This window comes from Protopterus annectens, chromosome 1.part1, assembly GCF_019279795.1.
Source record: "Protopterus annectens isolate FY-2018-M chromosome 1.part1, PAN1.0, whole genome shotgun sequence".
Taxonomy (NCBI): Eukaryota; Metazoa; Chordata; order Ceratodontiformes; family Protopteridae; genus Protopterus; species Protopterus annectens.
In genome coordinates, this window is record NC_056726.1 from 1,017,082,327 (window position 1) to 1,017,102,119 (window position 19,793).

Sequence of the window (19,793 nt, forward strand, 5' to 3'; positions counted from 1 at the left end):
AGCTAAGCACAAAATATTGATGATAGCCATGATGATGGCACAAAAGGATAAAGCCCTGACTACGGCCCAGATTACTCAGGTTCGATTAGCTGCTTGAGTGAATGACAGAGTGAAAGGGAAAGAATAGTCATGCCCATTCCATGTAGAAGGATGCTAGTTGATATGCTCCCTAAGGGGAAGAGTGGTCCAAAGACAGGGGGTTGCCTCAGGCATAATCAATGAGCATGGAGGAGTAGGGAAATGTAGTGGATAGGGCAAAAAATAAATTCTCCTGGATGAAGCACAGATAAGGTAATCCCCTAGAGCACTCTCAGGATCCTCAACTGGCACTATCAAATATGGAATAAGTACAGGGGTTGGATAGTAGCTGGTAGACCCAGTGTGGGCACTGAGTACTGGGGACCAAAAGGGCAAAAAAAACCCCACAAAATATTTATAAAATTGAAATTATACTATGAAAGTTTTTATGCCATTTTCCCAGTGCTGTGAGACCTTGAATTTGGTATATATAATTAGCTGGGGAGGTCCAGGAGGGTTTGCCTTTCCCCACAAAAACATTGGTTTTAATGTGATTAAATAGATGCCTACAGATGTTTATATATATATATATATATATATATATATATATATATATATATATATATATATATATAGAGAGAGAGAGAGAGAGAGAGACACACACACACACACACACACACACACACACACACACACACACACACACACACACACACACACACACACACACTCATCTGTGTAGAAGAAACATTGAATACACCCCACACTGACACACAAAACATCAAAACAGAAATGTAAAAATGCTGATGCTGACAGCCTTCATGCATGCAAAATTTAAGCTAAAAAAAACCAAATAAAACACTTTTGCAGGGAACACACACATGTACGTATAGATGTGTGTGTGTGTGTGTGTGTGTGTGTGTGTGTGTGTGTGTGTCCATGTGTGTGTGTGTGTGTGTGTGTGTGTGTGTGTGTGTGTGTGTGTGTGTGTGTGTCACTCTATCAAAAAATCAACTCATCATACAGCAAGTAATCAAACACAAGTTGTTGATCACCAACTGATCAAAAAATTAAAAAAAAAAAACATTAAAATATATTTTTACCCCAGATCCCATGCTAATTATATACAGGTATACACATAGGTTCATAGGTTCATAGGTTCATACTAGGCTATCTGCCCAAGGGCATTTATAAGCCTAGCCAGAGTTTTGTGGCTTTCGCCACCCCTTTAGTTTGAAGGATACTATGCCCATTATTTTGCTGTGCCTCTGTCAAGCAGAGACACAGAGATAATCCCTGGGGTATATCTGCGATCTCCCATCCATTGGTCAAGATTTCTCTTGAACAAAGCCAGCAAGGTGCTCTGCCTCACATGTACCGGGATTTTGTTCCACAGCATAGGGAGTCTCTGGGTGATGAATCTGTCCCTCTAGCACGTCCTATTAATAACCATGTCAAGGTTTAAGTCTCCCGCCCTTGTAGTTCTGAGGGATCTAGATTTTTTGAGGTGAAGCATGTTCATCAATTCTGGGTTGGACATGGCCTTGTATGAGTTTGAACAAGGGGGGGAATGATAAGTTCTCTGGTCTGTACTGTGATCTTTCATGGAAATAAATCTGGTACATGTGATAAGCTAACTTGCTGATAACTTTTATATATTCCATCTCTCTCTCTCTCCCTTGCTATCTATCTATCCCTTCCCTGTCACTCTGTCTATATATATCTCGAGTGAGATATATATATATATATATATATATATATATATATATATATATACATATATATATATATATATATTTATTTATAGATTAGTACTAGGCTAACTGCCATTGTGAGCCATTTTAAGCCTAGCCAATTATCTCTTGTGAGACTCAAACCCTGCACCTTGTGTTTGTGGCAAACACCTTAACTACATATATATATATATATATATATATATATATATATATATATATATATATATGTATAGAGACAGATATCTAGCCTAATTTATGCACAACCTAAAAATATACCTGTCAGTTTATTTAAGGAGTTATTATTAACACCAATAATTTCATATCTGCAGGAAGATCACAGAAACTGTCTGTTGTATATGAATGATGTCATCTAACATACCACTAAAAATATGCATTTGCCATTGATACTTAGAAATTACCATGCAGAGTTTCTTAAATTTTGTTTTCTATTTGGAAATATTTAGAAAACATTTGTACAGTTTCTCTACTTCTGAAAAAAAAAAAAAACAGGATTTTCTTCCAAAAATAAACAGATTTTGTATTGATTCTCAGGCATCACTAATGGAGCTGATGCAGATAATTTGCTTTTCAGTGTTGTGCCCATAAAAAGATGAACTACTGACTATTATATTCCAAAACAGAGGCATCACAATCTTCATGGCTTTTGCTGCAGTTCTTTTCTCCAAGCATTCATTATTGTTTGGATATTTTTTAAAACTGTCCATTGGAATGAGGCTATTGTGAACTGGTCATTAAATATGTGAATATTCACTGTTGGAAAAATCTTGCATTGTTTAACTTGTGCATCTCACTATCCAACGTGATAACAACAGTTACCACCTGTATCAAAAATATGGATGCTTATTCACTGCTAGTTCTATCTCTACTAACTCTATAGTAGTGCATTTGTATTTAATGTGAAAACATTGACTGTGTGGAACTACCAAGTATGCAAGGTTGCAATTTCTTCCTTTAGACTTTTGTTATGGTATGTACTACAGATAACACAGCTCTGTGCTACTTTTTGTATTTCTATATGTGTACTTGGCCAGACACTATCTCTCTTGCACTTTACTACTCACAGATGTGACTTAATTGTCTTCTCAAACATGTACCCTTTTGTTTTATTAAAAACTAGTATTGTTGTATCAGATTTGAACATTAAATGTTATACACAACTTATTTCTTCTCTGAAAAACAAATAAAACCAAAATTCTTACCTCAGTGGTGATTTTTATTCTGACCATCCTTTCATTATAATGACCTGAACAGCTGCATTCCTAAGCACCAGTGCATTTCTAAAATTCATTTACTTCACCATCTATCAGTTTTATCTGTGGCATTGCTTAGAGAATCTTTCATTCTTCTTCTATCAACTCTGTAAAATATGTTCTATTCAACAGTGCTACGAGTACCTCCACATCTGGTCTGTATTTCACATCCTGATGACATTTCTGAAGACTAGTTAACACCTTGTACAATCTTAGAGATTCCCTGTACAAAAGCTTTTTTGAATATGCTTTATAATGGTGTGTGGTCTGTTTCTGTCAGAACTTCTTTACATATTCATGTAATTTTTCCAGGCTGTATTTGAACTTGGTAGCAGTTCCTTGCCTACATATCTCTTTTGTTCTTCTGTAAATATTTGTATCCCCTGGACAACTGAGCTATGCCATTCAGAGTAACATTTGCTTGAAAGACGTCTGGCTTATTTACATCAGAGTACCTTAACAGTGAGGCATGTTTACTTAGTTTCTTAATCATTTCAAAACATTTATCATGTTCACAGTTCTATCAATGATTACTGTTACAACTTTCTTAGAGACCTAGTTAGGCTTCCAATACCTTCCAATCTATCAATTACATGAGCAGCAGCTCTGTGTAACACTTCAGGTGCTGATAAACTATCCAATGAAACTGTATACAATTTGACTTTTTTACTAACATTTTAAATGTAAACAGTCTGGAGCATTTTATTTATGAGTTTTTTTCCCTATATCCTTGCTTACATCTAGTAATTAGAAAACATTTAATTTGGTATCCTACAGACCAGATCTGCCCTTTAATCATTTAGCTTAGAGCTTGTAGATGAGTACACATGAATCTTTTCTTTCATTAAAAAGTGGTTCATTCTATTCCCCTATTCTGTTGGCTCTGTTTTCTTGCTAATTCATAGATTCATAGATTAGTATTAAGCTAACTGCCCTTGTGAGCCATTTTAAGCTTAGCCAATTATCCCTTGTGAGACTCTGTCACCTAGCATTTCCAGGTATGCATATTCCTGTTCTATAAGGGTAAGTCTATTGTACTAAATCTGAATTTATTTGTGCATGATAGTCATCTGATGAGCTTTCTAAATACTTAAATCACCTAGATGTGCATGATACCTTTGTATTGTTTTGAAAATTATTGTGGATATCTCAGTGATATGGTGACTGGTTATTTAGTGCACTCTTTGTTTTATCCTTCCTATCTTCTTGTGAGCCACATAGCCCCAAATATTACAACTCACTTCTTTAATTGAACAGTTTGAAAAAAGATTATGTCCACATTTTTAAGGGCAACCACAACAATGCACAGATTTAGTTGTAGATGGTGTGACACCCTATCTCTAGCCCAGTAATCAAGGAGCCTTAATCCTCACCACTAGTACCAGGGGTGGGGGCATACATTGGGAGGATGGCAAGTACACACACAGTATTTCCAGATCCAGCTCTCTGCATCGTGTAATTTCCCTTAAGAGCACACAGAGCACACAGAGACCACAGTCAGTCTGCGGTTGGTTTCTCTCTCTTTCTCCAAATACCCAATAAGAATACCCACTGGCTCAGCTATAGAGCTGAGTGACCAAGCCAAGACCTTTAGCATTCTCACTGTCCAACCAGTACTTTGTGTCCCTGCCAAAGTAGCTTACACACACACTCTTTGAAGTTTGAGTTATACATACACACCTAGGAAAGGCTGGCACAGGTTTACTAGCTATGCAGCCTTCTGCCCAGACTTTAACATAGTTTCCACAGCCACCAGTTATTCCTTATCAGGTACTTTAAGGCCCTTAACAAAAGGTGTCCAATCTTACTGTGGAATGTTACTATCAATACAAATAGGAAGGATATTAGTAGTGCCTGCACAATGTCAACAAATAAATATGTAAGTTCTCTCAGAGCTTAAATATGCTCACAAAGATCAGCCACAATGAAATGTTTAGATATATTTAATAATAAATAATAAAAGAACAAGACAATACTAAATATATATGAACAGTGATATCAGAGTTCAAAATCACAGGAAATATTTCAAACAACATTGCAGAACAGTCTCAAATAAATAAAGAAAAATATCTAAACTAAGTTTTGCTATATGCCTGACTATATCTAAAAGAATTATAGTGTACCCTAATAATTTACTTCAGAGAAAGTAAGACAGATGGGGTGAGTAGATCATGATGTTGTCAGGTCAAAAACAAATACAGAATGCTGTCTCTCACTAACAGACTTCCCAAATTAATATTTCAAATATTACTGCTGGGATAGCTTGTAGAATTACATCATTTCTTGTTATCTGACTATCCCAGATGAAAAATAACCATTGATGCAGCTAGTAGCATTTAGCATCTACCTGAGAAAATATATACACAAGGGCTTTTCCTCAAATCTTGGTACTTCCTGGATGTCATAAAACACTAATACATTTGCAAGACAATGCAGAAAGTTCCCTAGGTTTAGACTCTGTGTCTCCTTGCTACCATAAAGTAATTTAATTTCAGCTATTTTTCTGAAGTTAACTTCTTGTGTTCCAGTTTCTCTTGTTAAAATATATGCATTTAAACAGTTATAATAGTGTATATGCATTTCTGTTCTTTTTCAGTAGGGCACTCTGTAGATGCATCTTTAAGTTAAGTTCTTTACAAACCCTTTTCAACACACATCTGTACAAATCTAGTTTGATATACACATGATACACAGTTCTAATAAGGTTGTAACACAAGCATCTTACATGAAGCAGGTTGACATTCACAAATGACACATAACCATTTACAAAATTTCAGATAGCTGGGCTGGCAGTATCTCCTTTCATGACAGATTACATCACCTATACTCAGATATTGCAAATCTGCTGGCTGACAAATTCAGCTCAAATTTCACCTCCTCATCAACCACAATTCTCCCCCCAAGAAATACCCTCCGCCACTCCACTGCCACTTCTCACCAACAAACAGGTTACCACTGTATGCTTTAAAGCTAGAGATACAACTTCAATAGGACCAATGATATACCAGATTGCCTGTTAAGCAGCTTAAATCAGGACTTATTAAGCTCATTAGAATCTCTATTTATCCGCAGTGTCTGGATTGGCATTGTCCTAACAGAAGGGAGGACAGTAACAGCCATCCCTTGCATAAAGCTGGACCATCTACTGACCTGGGAAATTACAGAACTAAATCACTTTGAGTAGTCTTATATGTAAGGCCATGGAAAGAATAATCATAGACCTGATAAATAATGACATAGGAAACTTCCAAACACTGGACCTACCCAATTCAGCTTTGTCAAGAGCAGATCATGTCTACTGAATTTGGTGGATTTCTTTGAGAAAGTCACTAAGACCATGGATGAGGGTAAAATTATATATACTGTCTACCCCTACCTGGTTAAGGAATTTGACACATTTCCCCACTTAGATAATGTAAGTAAACTCACAAAACTGGGCATAATCATTATCACCAGATGCATAGGCAATTTGCTCATGAACAGGGCACATGTGATTAAAGTGGGTGGATCCAGATCCAGCAAGTGGCCAATTACTATTGGTGTGCCACAGGGCTCAGAGCTGAGACCACTCCTGTTTGGAATATACTTCAATGAAGCCAAGATTAATGAGGAAGACCTCTAAATGTTAAAGTTTGCCAATGACTGCAAGCTGGGTGCATTCACTGAATCCCTCAGTGATGCAATTATCCTTCATGAGGGTCTAGATCAGACAAATGATTGGTGCCAGAACCATGGCCTAAAACTACATGTGAAAAATGCATTATCATATCCTTTGGGAAGTCAAATTTGTTTGTGTCTTTCGGCTTTTCCCAGTTACGGGGTCGCCACAGTGGAACTCCAGTCCGCTAATGATTGGCAGTAGATTTTTACGTGCTGAGTTGCCAGCCCTGATGCACAACCTTCAACGAAGGTACGCCCATTCACGCATGTCTCCACACAGAATATGCTCTAGCCTATTAGAGTGGACTCAGAGGTGAGAGATCTAGGTCTGAACTTTGAACACCATCTAAGGCATCCAGATCCAAGGAAATTATAGTCCCACTGTACTCAGCCCTCATTTGCCCAATAATCAAGTGCAATGCGCCATTTGGCATGTACTTGGCTAGACACTTACAGCAGCTGGAGCAACCTCAAAGGGTGTAAACAATATGTCCTAATCAGATAGACTAAAAGCTCTATTCCTTTACTCTGTGTCCTTCTGACTATTAAGGGGTGACCTATGCCTGACCTACAAGGCACTCACAAATCCAACCCTGATGGAGCTGGTACACATCCACAACTCAAACAGCACAATGGTCACCCACTCTAGGGATCTAAACTTAGAAACTCAAACAAATCATGTTAGAGAGACAGATTCCTATTCACATTAAACAGACCCCTTCACTGGCCCTCTTCAAAAGCAATTTGGGCTAATGGACAGGGAATTGCAAATTCACACCTTGGGTGATACATATGTCCCTCATGGAAAGGAGCAATCTGTAAGATACTCAATGAACAGGCAGAAATCTATGCCATCTTCTTGCACTAGGGGCCATATATTGGTTAAAATCAGGTTATGTTGGCTTGGCTTGTAAGGGCTCTTAAGCCATTATCCTAGTAATCTCCTATGAACCCATGAACCTATGACTGCAAGTGGCAGATTTTAAACTTACATGGCAGCAGTCTCAGAGCTATTAATTACACCCTGTAGCCTGATTGGGAAACATTGTGCACTTTACTCTCTTTATAATGCTTGGCATCTGTATCACATTATAATTACAGCAGTAATTTTCAGTATTTCTTTCTGTCAGGCAGCCTTCAACTGCAGTTTCAATGCTTCAAATGTGGTTTCAAATTTGACAGTATCTAGTCATTTCCAAAGTACCAACAAATACTTAATTTTCATATTTCTGATCATCAGTGTTCCAGTTCTGTAAAGATTTGTTTTTGCTTTCTGACATTTTAAATAAACATTTACTCCAAATTCTGTGTGATTTGATAACAAGGCCTTGCTCATGCCTATAACCACATCTACTGCAAGCCATAATTAAAATGATGCAAGGTTTTCAATGGACTTCATATTTGTTAAGGGTGTATTACCCTATGGCTTTTTTTTTCATACCAAGAAAGTTTACATCGGACTCTGTCTTTATCACCACATTGCCCTCTTATTTTATTAACATTTTCTATTATACATATTCATACTCATTCAATTCTTGCAACTATGTGCAATATTTACACTTCTGCTGCATGCATCTGCAACTTTTGATAAGGTCAGATCTACTTCTCTTAATATTCTGCTCCATGTTTAGTATTATTTTTGATTATTTTGCCTCTTTATTGAAGTATAATGCAGTTCAACTCATAGTCTTTGGCTCTGTTCTTCAGCTCGATATTCTATTTATGTATCTATGTGTGTGAGTGTGTATAAAATGTATGTATATATATATATATATATATATATATATATATATAGAGAGAGAGAGAGAGAGAGAGACACACACACACACACACACACACACACACACACACACACACACACACACACACACACACACACACACACACACACACACACCCACACACACATACACACATGCACACGCACACACACACACACACACACACATATACACATACACAACATATACACATACATGTAAAGACTTGAAAAAATGAAAAGTAAAAAGTCGTGGTTATTCAGAGGTCATGTAGCTAAAACACTGTATTTCCTTAAAGAGTCATTTGCATATATTCAATGGCCCTCCACTAGAGGTGGTTTAAGGAATTACTTAGTGAGGATGCTAGCTTGACTGAGTTGTCCTTGCAGTTTTTACTGAATGGTTCATCTGTGTGACCTGTTTACAGATAGATATGTGCACATATATCTGAGAGTGTGTAAGTCTCTGTGTGTATGCATGTGTGTTTTTGTGTGTCTGTGTGAGTCTATTTGCAGTTCTAAGTTTTGAAACTTCGAACTTGTGAAGGGAATCCATATATATATATATATATATATATATATATATATATATATATATATATATATATATATATATGTGGATACTTTTTCAGAAAGTATGTGCCAGATACATGCAGGTTCAGTTTCTGTAAGGGCTAATTTTTTACTTGATGTAGGCAACCAACTATAAAACCATTGAGGTTGAATACAAGTACACTCACGGGATGTTATCCACATCATAACTGTTTTATTGTAATATTTTATATCTAGTAATACTTGTAAGACTTTTAAAATTAGGCATCTAACACATACACTACTGAATGGGTGATATATATGGCTATTTGCTCCCGTAGTGTCATTGATTTTGACCACATGATGACAGCAAGGGTAACAGAATCATTGTTGAGTTGTCGTTGGTTTGCAGAAGAAAAGGTTTTGCTAAGCACAATTTCTAGTTATGTTCTTCCAGGAATATGTTGCTGGGAAGTTAACCCCACCCCCACCCTTTAAAATGACTGCAGAGATATTTTAGGTTTACCCGGTTCCGTCATACCGACTAAGGGAATATGGTGATGCTGCAGATATCTTATAGTGTGATGAGTTGTATCAACTGATTTGGCCTAGTGTGTATGGTAGTGAATTTTGTGTTGTTGAAATTATTGTTTATTTGACATGGGGATTTCTACATTGGTTAATTTATTTTTCATTTTTTCTATATACTTTTTCTATTTAGGGTATGTAATAATATCTGTTGAATATGTAGCTAACTTGTACTATGGCTTTTCACCATGTGGTGGCAGCAAAGGTAATAAAATTGCTGTTTATGTTTGGCTTGCAGACAAAACACAAAAGTTTCTACTTTGGTTTTGCAATAAGCGCAGTTTCTCTACTTAGGTTCTCATTTGGAATATATTGTTAGAAGTTTATGTCCCTCTTTAATATCTAGGGGTAGAATGTTTTTGGCTGTCCTACATATGAAGTGTAGTGATACAGATGACTTGTTAAAAGTATGATTAGTTTTGTTATGATTCTTAGCCACTGTGTTTCAATATATTTAACTTAAAAAATGAAGATGTGCTTTCTATGAAACATACTTTCAATTCTTTTTATTGGTTTACGTTATTCTTTATATTATTCAATTTTTTGTGCTTTTTGATTTTTTTGTTAAACATGTACAGACATATTTTGTATGTTGGGTCAGTGATCATGTGAAACAAGAATTAGCCTATATAAACAAATGATTTTAGTTTGCTAAGTAGATCACACGGAGAAGCTTGATAAAGCAAAACTGGTTTCTGAGCTTTAGAGGCCGTTGGGCTGATAAGTCCTGCTTCTTTGAATATTATTTCATATGCTGGTGTGCCAGTGTGGAAACATTTGCATCATTTATTTATTTATTTATTGCAGTTGGTTTACCAGGATAGTCCATTGGGCCATAAATAACCTGTTTTCAATGGAGTCCTGGGGAGAAAATCTCCAAAACAGGCAAAAATATACATGAAACAGTAGCAATATAGGTACAGCAGGTAGTAATGATAGTTATACAAATGAGAAAGGAAAATATTTAAAATAAAATAGTCCAAATACAACAATTAATACAGATTGATAAGGATATACAACAATACTACAGCAAAATAAAGCAATTACACAATTCGAGAGGAATCATTCACACTGTGGAAAGGCACAACGTCATACTAAAGGATGTTGCATAGTGGGGGAAGTAAACTAAAAGAGTGTCTAGTCCATTCTATACAATTATATAGGAAGAGTAGAGTAGAAGCAGGAAGAAGCAGGGGAGGTGAGAAGACAGAGTTAGTTATGTAGGGTGGGAGCAAGAGCATTCCCACTGTGATGTTAGATGTGAGTGAAGAGATTTTTTGAAGGTAGAGTGGTTAATGGTGGTGCGAATGGATGGTGGTAGGGAGTTCCAGTGTCGAGCTAGGCTGAAGGATAGAAGGTTTTTGCCTGGGGGAAGTGTAGGTTTATGCACTTCTAGTAGGTTTTGATTGTTTGACCTTAATACTCTATTGGGTTGGTGCATTTTAAAGGCTGATGAAAGGGATGGACAGAGGGAGGGGTTGAGAATAAGCTTATGGGCTAGAGTTAGTTGGGTGTAGGTTAGTTGATTTGGAAGTTCTAGCCATTGGAGTTTCTGGAGGGAGGAACAATGATGGGTGGAGGACTTATGGCTAGTGGATTTTTGCGAATTTTGTTATAGCAGCAGGAAAGCTGTTTTTAAAGAGGACTGAAGATTAGTTAGGAGTGGTGCACCATAGAAGGGAGGGATAAGGAAGGAAGTAGAGAGTGATTTTAGTGGCACGAGTGAGGTAGGGATTCTGTCTGTAAAGCATGCCTAGTTTTTGATGGGTTTTTTTGATATTTAGTTGTAGGTGGAAGTTAAATTTAAGTTGGTTGTCAATTTGGACCCCAAGTAGCTTAGTCTGTGACACTATTTCTAGAGGTGAGTTGTTTTGACTAGTGATTGAGAATGTATTCATATCAAAAGGAGTAACTTTAGAAGGAGTAAATATCATTAGTTTGGTCTTGGAAGCATTAAGAGCTAGATGGTTACTTAGCATCCATTGCTCAGTGGTAGAGAAGGCATCTTGAGTTAGTTTTTGAAGTTTAGCAATAGAAGTGGCAGAACAGATGATTGTTGAATCATCTGCGTATTGGATGATGTTTGAGAGTGGGATAGATTTGTGGAAATTGTTTATAAATATATTAAAGAGAAGGGGACCCAGTATGGAGCCTTGTGGAACTCCTGTAGGAGTCCTAAGAAATGAAGAGGTGGCTCTCTTCCATTTTATTGCTTGGTTTCTGTTAGATAGGTAGCTAGAGAACCAGTTCAAGGAGGAGGGAGATAGATTAAGTTCAGAGAGCTTAGCTAAAAGCAGGCTATGTGGTATAGTATCAAAGGCTTTAGAGAGGTCAAGAAGTAGGGTAGAAACAAATTGGCCAGAACCTCAAGCTTTATTTACAATTTCAAGGAAGGAGAGGAGGGCTGTCATGGTGCTATGGTTTGGTCTGAATCCATGTTGTGTGGGAGTTATAAGGTGATTATCTAGGAGATATGGAAGTAGTTGAAGTTGGACACATTTTTCTAGGATCTTAGAGATAGGGGACAGGAGAGCTATGGGGCGGAAATTTGTTATATTGTTATTGTTACCACCTTTGTGTAGAGGTATGATAAAGGCCTGTTTCCAGATTTGAGGTACTGTAGATTCTTGTATGGAACAGTTTATTAAGATGCTAATGGGGTAGGCAAGAGATTCTGCAGCTATACTAAGAAAGTAAGAAGGGATATTATCAGGAGCGTTGGTACATGGCTTCAATTTCTGAAGGAGTTTCTTTATAGTAGATGTAGGTATGAGTTTTAATGAGAATAGGGGTCAGGAATTAGGGGGTGGTAGAGATGAAGAAGAAGTTTGTGTAGAGGAGGAGGTAGAGGATTTAGTAGATGGGGAATGGGGAGTAGTAGTAGTCAGAGATAGAGTGTGAGTGGGGGTGGGAGAGGGAGTATTGGCGAGTGTGGTGGTGTTGGAGAATGAAGAAGTCAATTTGGAAATAGAGTCAATAAAAAAGGAGTTAAATTGAGTGGCCAAAACTAATTCAGGAGCATTTGAGTCTGGGAGGGAGTATCTGGTTTACTAGGGTGTAGGAGACTAGAGATGCCTTTCCAGAATTTCTGAGGGTTGTTTTTATTATGGTTTTGGAGTGTAGAGAAGTAGTTTTGTCGATCTGAAGAGATGAGTTTTTTTACTTTATTTCGAAGCATTTTATAGTCATTGAGGAGCAGTGGTGTCTTGTTTTTCTGGTAGCGTGCCCAGACTTTATCTCTATGTCTCATGATAGCAAGAGTATTTTTGGAAAGCCAGGGTGCTGATTTCATTTTTATTCTCTTTGTCCTTAAGGGAGCCTGGGAGTCTAATAATTTTAAAAATATTGAGTTAAAGTGGGAGACTGCAATGTCTAGTGGTAGTGTTTTTAAACAATTCCAATTAATTGCCTGTAAAGAGTTTGTTAAGGTTGTTGGGTTGAAGTTTGTGTTTCTATAGATAGCCAGATAGAGACAGATAGATAGATAGATAGATAGATAGATAGATAGATAGATAGATAGATAGATAGATATGAGTTTATAATGAATAATTGGTGGTGAGTTTGATGGAAACATAATACATCAAACAAACTCATTGGTTAATACCCTTCATTGCAAATCAAATCAAAGAAAAATAGTAATTGCAAACATAATCTAACTGGTTACAAATGCAATTACAAAAATGAGAATAAAAAATAACTTTTACACTCCTACATACCTGGAAATTAAATATACAACTCTTCAGTTGCACAAACAGAAAGAAAAGGGAAAATCCCTAGAATTATGCAATGGTCAATGTGACGTCCCTCCACTGGGCCAGTAATTAGGAGCCTCAATCCTCACCACTAGCACCGATGAGGGATGTACACACTGAGAGGATGGCAAGTACACACACAGTAAAGTATAATTTCCCTTAGGAGCACACAGAGCTCACAGTCAGTCTGGGGCTGGTTTCTCCCTCTTTCTCCAGATCAGCAATAAGACTCCCCACTGGCACAGCTATAGGCTTAAGATCTCAGCCGAGCAGTCAAGACAAAACCTCCAGCACCCTGTCTGTCCAACCAGTGCTTCATGTCCCTGCCCAAGTAGCTGACACACACACACACACACACACACACACACACACACACACACACACACACACACACACACACACACACACACACACACACACACACACGCATTTTGAGATATGATTTATATACAAACACAGACACTCCTGGGGAAGTATGGCACAGGTTTGCTAGCTATGCCCCTTCTGCCCAGAATAAAAGCTAGTTATCACTGCCACCAACCAGCTCTTTATCAGCTACTATAAGGCCCTTCCTTAAGGTTGAACAATCTTACTGTGTGATGTTACTATTATCCAAATGGTAAGTGTGACCAAGACTTTCAAGGCTATTGGAGTGGCCTTTACAGTGTCACCAAATACATATGCAAGTATTCTAAGAGCTTAAATATCTCTATGCAAACCAGCCACAATTAAAATATTACAATACATTTAATAATAAATAAAAAATAACAAGACAATACTCAATAACTCAACACAGTGACTACAGAGTTCAAAATCACAAGAAATATTTTAAAACAACATTGCAGGGCATTCTCAGATAAATACAGAAAACATCTAAACTAATCTTTACTATATTTCTATCTAAATCTAAGATACTTTTCCCTACTTATTTATTATTAGCAAGGAAGAAGTGCTAAAGATAGATGTTTCCAGGTCCAAAGACAAATACAAAATGCACAGTCAGAGAGTTACCAAATTAATATAAAAACATTACTGCTGGGTCAGCTGGAAGACATCACTATTTGTCACCTGTCTTCAGTTCCCAGGCTAACAGATACCAACAGAATTTTTAGTATCTCTGTGTGAGAAGTACATATCTCTCAGAAGTTTGCACAGAACTGGAAGTCATACAACAGTTAAATACTGTTACATTTTAAACCTAGTAATTATTTCTGTTTCAAGACAATAGAAACTCCTAGCTCTAGGCATCCTGTCTCCTTGCTGCATTGAAACTAACTTTTATACCAGAGTCTAAACAATTTCAACTTACTTATTTGAAGTTTTGCAAGTTAACTGTGTATGTTCCAACTTCTACCATTAAAACACACATCTGCACTGGTATATAATTTATACACATTTCGGCTCTTTTCCAGCAGGGTACACTATGATTACATTCCTGAAGCTCAGTACATAACATATAGTTCAACACACACTTCTGCACCAGTCGTTTAATATCCACATAACATATAGTTGTCTTACATTTGTAAGACAAACCAATGGATCATATTAATATTCACAAATGACATGATTATTTACAAAATTCCAGATAGTTGGGCTGGCAGTGTCACATTTCTATATAAATCATATTAGTATCTTCAAGTGACATAATTATTTACAAAATTCCTGCTAGCTGGGCTGGAAGCATTTTGGTTTGTCACACTTCTCCCCACCATTAGATCTCAAGTTAGTTTTCAGTGACCCTTGAGAAATGTTACTTGAGAGGGTTCAGCCTATCTGGGAATACCTTATCCCATTCCCTGTCTTGAGATTTCAGCTGCCTTGGCATTGCTGACCCCAGTATCATGCTGCACTCTCCCATTATATGCCTGCAACCCTAGGCTCCACGATAGTAATCTGAGATTTTCCTGGCTGGTGCCCTGTAGCCATAGATCCCCCCTCAGACTCCTCCTGCAATCCACTGCCAATACTCAGCTCAAGGGCCTCCCTATCATGGTAAGTTTTCATCATTTTAGAGTGGTGCAATTTGTGCCCCTGTCTCCTGCCTGGCAGTCCTACCATGTAGTTAACATCACTGACCTTCCTTACTCACTTATAGGGTCCTTCCCAAGCTGCCCACAGCTTGTTGTGTCTGACAGGAATGAGAACCATTACCTGCTGTCCTACAGCATGCTCTCTAATGTGAGCATTCTTGTCATACCAGATCTTATTCTGCTGTTGTGCTTCTGCCATGTTCTCCTGTGCCAAGCCAATGACTTCCCTTAGCCTTGTTCTGAAGTTTAGGACATATGCCTCAACAGACTCCTTGTGGGATTCCCATTCATCCTCCCAATCATCTCAAATCAAATCTAGAGGCACCCTCACCCTATGCCCATACAGCAACTCAAAGGGTGAAACACCTGTGGATTCCTGGGGAACCTCTCTGTAAGCAAACAAATGAGGCAAAAAAACATTTGTCCCACTCCCTCTTAAACTGATATGCAAATGCCTGTAGCATGGACATGAGTGTAGAGTTTAACCTCTCAACAAGACCATTAGTCTGGGGATGGCAGGGGGTGGTCTTTAGGTCCTTCACTCCCACAGTACTTCCACAGAAAAGCCAGCAGGTCTGACATGAAATTGGAACCTCTGTCAGTCAGTATTTCTTCTGGAAAATCTACCCTGCTGAAAAGGTCTAACAAAGCATTTGACACCTTTTCTGCATGAAACGAGGACATAGCCACTGCCTCAGGGTATCTTGTAGCATAATCTACTACCATATACTTTTTCTCTATGGAATTTGGAGTTCTCAGAGGCCCCACAATATCCATAGCTACAGTCTGAAATGGCTCCTCAATCACAGGCAAAGGCATCAAAGGAGCTTTCACCTTGTCTCCTGCCTTGCCTACCTTTTGGTACTGCTCACAAGTCATGCAGTACACTGTTACATCTCTGGAAATCCCAGGCCAATAGAAGTTCTGCATAATATGTCTCTTCATACATTTTATGCCCATATGACCTGCAAAGGGAATATCATTGGCTATGGCTAGAAGTGGCAGACGGTAGGCTCTGGGCACTACCAACTTCTGTAGTCTCTCACCCTCTAACCCTCCCTCAGGTGTCCACTCTCTACACAATAATCCTTTGCCCCAGTATACAGATTCCCCTTTCCCTTGAGAATTAGGTGCCTCACTAGCTACCTCCCTCAGACCTTGCAATGTATGGTCTGAGAGCTGAGCCTGTCTCAACTCTCTCTTAGTAACCCTTCCCAGCTCTCCTTCCACAGGAAGTCTGGTTTCCTTTGACAGTGGTGCCTCACTGTCAGCCTGGGTACTACTACTCACCTCTGCCCTTGGAGTCCAAGGGAACATCAGTACCCACAAGCAGTTGTGGCTCACCTTCAGTCTCACTGCTACAGGGTAGCTCCCTCCCTGAAGTAACTACCTCACCAGTCCTGGCTGCAAGTGTGAGGTCTGCCTGGCTCTCCCCCAGGCTACCAGACCCACATGCTTGTCTCCAAGCTTGACTGTGTATAAGTGCATGAATGCACAGCACTGCATTATCAAAATCATTCCCTTTCAGGATATCTGCAGGGATATCCTCAAACACACCTACTTGCTTGTTTGCTTTTCCACCCTCCCAGTCAAGATGAACCCTAGCCAAAGGTATCAGGAATGGGGTTACTCCTAAAGCTCTGACTGGAGTAGACTGCGCAAGTAAGTAGTGCTCTTCTGTAAAAATTGCAGGCTTCACAATGGTTAGGTCAGAGGCTGTGTCTCTCTTAGCCGTGGCCTTTTTCCTATTCACTAAGTTAGGACATAACCTCTTGTTGTAGTTTGGTACCCTTGTTGCTTACGGCAACCTACTATTGGCATTTTGTCACTCCCACTTACTAGATCTCTCAACTTTTGTTCCCCACCTTACCTCTGTGGACATCTATATGCTACATGGCCCCACTGGTTGCATTTAAAACATTTAACCCTTGGTCCTGGACATGTACCTGGACTAGTGGCTTCCCCTGCTACTGACAGATTATGTTGGGGCATTCTATGCTGCCCACCATGGGTTCCCTTAGACCCATGAACCACACTGTGTGTTCCTTTCCTGTGCAGTGATGCCCTGCTTGCTAGGTATAGGTCTACCTTCTTCCCCAACTCATCTGCAGTACTGCATTGTCTATCAGATAACCAGATTTTCATGTGCTCAGGCAAAGTGCTAAGGGCTTGTTCCCTCACCAAAAGGTCTGCCAGCCCTTCAAAAGTGGTGACCTGGCAACAACTGACCCACCTATGAAAATAATTGCTTAGTTCAGCAACATATTCACACACACACACACACTTTCATCTGCCATGCGTCTAAGCTCTTTTCCAGCAGGGTACACTGTGGTTACATTCTTGAAGCTCAGTACATAACATACAGTTCAACATACACTTCTGCACAAGTAGTTTAATATCCACATAACATATAGTTCTCTTACATTTGTAAGACAAGCCTATGGATCATATTAATATTCACAAATGACATATGATTATTTACAAAATTCCAGATAGTTGAGCTGGCAGTGTCACATTTCTATATAAAATCATATTAATATTCTCAAGTGACATATAATTATTTGCAAGATTCCATCTAGCTGTGCTGGCAGCATTTCACTTTGTCATAGTCAATATAATGAATAAGAGAGAGAAAGAGCTGGTCCAAATAAAGAAACAACACCAAGCACTTACTTCACAAAATGAAGATGTCATGAAGGCACAGACCCTAGTTTCACCTATAAAAGCTTCATCAATGTGTTCTGATACAGATGAAACAAAGTAACCATTATATACCAAACAGCAGTCACATGATCAGTGTATTTATTTATTATTTATTTATTTGTATTTTGTAAACTGGGTTAGTCCACTGGGCTGGGGCCCATTTTCGGTGGAGACCCAAGGAGAAAAGTTCCAAAAACACGATACAACATATGATGCCAAGAAAACAGTATACATATGTTGCAACAATAGCCAGCCATATTATACATGTCACAAACAATAGCAAGTTAAATTAGGAGTCTAAAACAATAAGAAGGCTAAACACTTATGAAAGAAAAACATTAGAAGGCTAAAATCATAAGAAAAACATGAGAATAAACTATTTACATGCTGAATAAACTACTAATTACAGAGTAAATGTCTTGAGCAGGTATATCAATAACATGATGGAGGTATATTTGGTGAGAGATAATAGTTTGATTGTTAGAGGCATGGAATGAAGAGTGAAGAATAATAGAAGAGATCCGAGTGGTGTGAAGTATAGAGGGGGGTAGAGTGGTGGGGGCCAAGGAGATTATAGAGTGATGAAAAGGAAGGGTATAGGTGGGAGAAAAAGTTACATTTTTGGAGAGCTCTGCAGTGATTGCTATAGATCCACAGGATTATAAGTATATATATATATAGTAAGGAGGGGAAAGTTGGGATGTAACTGTAAGGGATAGCAGGGAGATTAGGTGGGGTGGTAGCAGTTGCAGGAGGGAGAGTTGTGAAGGTAGTTTTCAATTCCCTTTTGAAGAGCAGAGAAGATTGGAGATGTCATATATTAGTTAGGAGTTTGTTCCAGGTATGAGATATGGAGCATTTGTAAAGTAGTCTGCCTATAGTATTGTTAGGCTTGTAGGTGTTAAGTAATGCCTGGTCAGTACTATGGAGAGACTGTACAGGTTTATAAGGGGCAAGGAGTGTGAACAGGAAGGGACAGTTAGCAGATTTGTAAAGAAGAGAGTGTGCTACTTGTAGCTGTGAAAGGTGGAGTAGTGGTGGGGGTTTGAGCCATTGTAGATTTTGTAGGGCAAGACAGTGATGGGATTTTTAGGGGGAGATTACAGGCAAATCTGGCTATCTGGTTATAAGCTTGTTTGAGTTTGGTAAAGAGATTAGTGTGGATATGTGTGAATATATAATGGCGGTGTAGAGTAGGCATGATAGAAGATAGGCTTGGGCAAGTGAGGTCCTAGTGGCGTTAGATAAGAATTGTTTGTGTCTAGATCACAACCCTAGTTTTTGATTGGTCTTTTTAATGGACTGTAGGATGTGGTGGTTAAATTTCAGTTGGTTGTCGATTGTAATTCCTAGCAGTTTAGTGGTGGAGTCAGCATGAATAATGGTGTTATCTAGAGAAGGGAGACCGAAAGAGGTTTTAAGATGGGATAACGATATTTGGGAGGAAAAGAAGGAGTTTGGTTTTCTTTGGGTTAAGGATTAGTTGTTTGTCAGTTAGCCAGTTTTCGATTGTTTTAAAAGAAGTCTGCGTCAGAGAGTGGAAGTCGGTGAGGTTTTCAGCGAGGGTGATAAGGGTAGAGTCATCAGTGTATTGGATTAGTGAGGATGAAATGAAGGTAGAGTGAAGATTGTTTGTGAAAATGTTAAAGAGTAGGGGTTCCAAGGAAGGATCCTTGGGGACACCTGTTTGGATGGGTTAGAAGGGAGAGCAGGTGGTATGCCATTTGACAAATTGTAGTCAGTTA

At 38.5% G+C, this 19,793-nt stretch overlaps 1 protein-coding gene across 1 annotated transcript in view; it reads right to left on the reverse strand.

Annotated features, from left to right (window-relative positions):
• The window catches only part of LOC122815262 (extracellular calcium-sensing receptor-like), a 128,518-nt gene that overhangs the window by 10,518 nt on the left and 98,207 nt on the right, over nt 1–19,793 (reverse strand). The window lies entirely within an intron of this gene.